Below are 3,309 nucleotides of genomic sequence, written 5' to 3'. Positions count from 1 at the left end.
AGTTTTGTATTTAGGAACCCAGTGTAGCAGCTTTGCCAGATTGGACAAAGATGAGAGTTTGGTTTACTGTATTTGGTTTTGCACATATTTTCAAAGAAAGAGGTTTTGTAATCAGACAAGCATGGCATACATTCCTGGTTTTAACTGTCATGTGCAATGCAACAGAAGCCAAATATCCCCTTTTCAGTCCCTGTTTTCTATTATCTACTCATGGTGGCAATTTTGCTGCAGCACAGCACTGAGTGAAATGGAGCCTTAAATGTAGAAGAGAGAAGCAATAAGCAGTATTTCAGGAAGAGTCAGCTAACAAGCAACATTTCAAGTTTTAAAATGTTTTAATCTGCTGCAGATTCGAAGGTGGGTTCCTTGTTCCTTAACTCATTCAGACTAGGCACTACACTTTAGCCTCACTTCTTAGTGTTTCCTCACTTAGCTGTAATTCATAGTCCTCACAAACTACCCTTCACAGAGTTTAATCAAGATGAATCCAGAAAGCAACAATCAGAGAATTAAAAAAATAAAAGTGCAACAAAGTTATGTTGAAATGTTAATTAGGTCATGTTCAGCATTTGCACATCTCTTGGAATTCTTTCCTAAACAGATTTTCAATTAACATGTCACACTCAGATTACAATGGGTCTGTATAACAGCAGTCTTGCGTCCTTTTTTATCTAAAAAATAAGAAGGGTCTCAATATAAAATAGAAAGTATAAATAAACTTATATTGAAATTAGAAGTTTGTCTTAATATTTACAAACTTCCATTCAAATCGTCTGGTCAAACTCTTAATTTGCCTTTGCATTCTAATCAGGATTAAGCACTACTACCAGAGAATGTAAATTAAAATTAGATTCCCTATCTGTTGAAGCATGACTTTTGATGGAGTAATTCCATTCTAGGAATTTTCCTTAGTAGAAATTTGAGAAATGTTCACTAGCAGTTTCAATATTGTGATTATAAAAAAAAAAAAAACCTAGCACCACTAAAAATAACCTATGTGTTTTACATTGCAACACTAGAAATGAGGGCTTGATTGTGTTTCTGGAGAACTCTGCATCTCTTGCCACTGTTGATCAGATGAGCCAGATACAGCCTCTGTTGTCATCATACCTTGGTATTCTCAAAATACTACTAGTTTTGCTGACATAAAAATAAAATAATTATGAAGAGGAAAGAAAACTTGACAGAGTAAGTTCTTGCAAGCAGCCCATGACAGGATGGTATGTGATACTATGAAAGTGAAGTCAAATGAGAGTGAAGGCAAATATACCACAGGGATGCAAACAAATTTGAAAGGCTGCAAGTATAGGCCATATGGTAAGAGACTGGTCAGCAGTAGGAAGAGCCAATGATAATGACCATGGGAACTGCAACCTGCAAAGCTTTAGTATCAAGGCTGAGCAAGCATTTAGAAGATCACATCCTGCACAGTATGCTTCAGATGCTGGACACAGAACTAGAGTATACAATGTTTGCCTCTTTTGTTTGCAATGTTGTTTCAGTCTAAGATTCAACTGTTTGTTTTTCTAAGTGTTCCTGCTGGAGTAAGACTCTACGTTTTGCCAGCTATACTATTGTATATTAGACTATGCAAGGCATAAATTCATTTTATTTTATTCTTTTCTTTTTAACAAAAGAACAAAGATAAGATGGACTTTACAGAAGGGTTCCTAGGATGAATTTTCAACGTTGCAACAGTTGAAACTATAGTCTACTATGTGTCAATGATGAGTTTAGATATTGAATGTATTTCACAGGTCTCTATGCTATAAGCCTTGATCTGTAGCTTACTATTCTTGGGTTGAAGGTTGAAATTTATGAGATAGGACCTATAGGTAGGTCTTTGTTTTATTAAGAGCATACCTTCTAAAGGAGGTGTTACCCAGGTACTATTCTTTCTGTACTTGCTTCATGGCCATATATTGAGCAATTTTGTTTCACTGTGTCCTCTTACCACCATGCTCCTCCAAAATCCCACATCAGGAAAGTAGCAGATCATTGCCTAAAAGTTCTAAAACTCAAGCCACAGTAAACACCTGTTTGTCAGGTATTGGTTAAAATAATGAAAAGCTGGCTAATATAATAGGCTGGTATTTTACCTTTGGGAGAAAAAAAATGCCAGTTATGTACCAGAGTGCAATATTTGTTCAGAAGAATACTTTATAAAGTACAGTAATATATATATATATATACATATATATATACATTTACTTTTAATATATACATATATACACATATATTTACTTTATATATATACATATATAAATTTTAAGTGGAGACACATAATTCTAACATGTTTGATTCATAATGCCTTTCAAACTCTAAATGATAGAACTTATGTATTAACTTAATAGCTAAAATGTATGAAAATTACAAATCTCCAAGTTTCAATTTAATACCAATCTTACCCCTATTCTCATAAATGTTTCAAGACTGAGAGCCATGCCCAATTCTTGTCAAAATTCCTATCATTATCTTTTAGCTCACATATGGCATTGCTTTTTCTACCAAATCTACTTCTACCTGTATTCTCAAATCAAGTCTTCACCACTAAATCTTTAAAGAAGAAAATATATGTTCATAATTTGATGGGTAAATGAGAGGCAACAGAAAAAAATACTGATCAGACTGGAAACTCTCACAATGATAGTCTGAGGATGACTGGGTTCCTATAAAATAATAACTTGACAAAAGGGTGTATAGTTGTTTGAATTTGTTTGACCCAGGGAGGTGTGGCCTTGGAGTAGGTCTGCCACTGTGTGTGTGGGCTTGAAAACCTTCTTCCTAGCTGCCTGGAAGTCAATTTTCCACTAGCACCCTTCAAATGAAGATGTAGAACTCTCAGCTCCTCCTGCACCATGCCTGCCTGGATGCTGCTGTGCTCCCATCCTAATGATAATGGATTGAACCTCTGAACCTGTAAGCCAGCCCCAATTAAATACTGTCCTTATAAGAGTTGCTTTGGTCTTGGTGTCTGTTCACAGCAGTAAACCCCTAAGACATGGTGTGACAAGAACATGATGATATTTAAAAGCGGGAGAACACTAAGTCCTTACTGACTTAATTTAAAGAAACTATATTTTTAACTTACAAAAGAAATGAAAAACAAATCTTTTTATCTAACAACTCTTGTACCCTAAGGTTTAAGAGGTTTCTTCTTATAGTTTTAAAAGCATACATAGACAAAGAATCAACAGTGAGATTTGCTTTAGAACTATAATCTCTGATATGCAGTAGTCAATTAGGAGGATCTTATAAAGAAATAAAGCATGGTGCATGCTACTAGCCTGGAGGACTGAAATGTTCAAT

Source organism: Mastomys coucha, chromosome X (genome assembly GCF_008632895.1).
Source record: "Mastomys coucha isolate ucsf_1 chromosome X, UCSF_Mcou_1, whole genome shotgun sequence".
NCBI classification, from domain to species: Eukaryota; Metazoa; Chordata; class Mammalia; order Rodentia; family Muridae; genus Mastomys; species Mastomys coucha.
Note: the sequence above shows the minus strand (reverse complement) of the source record.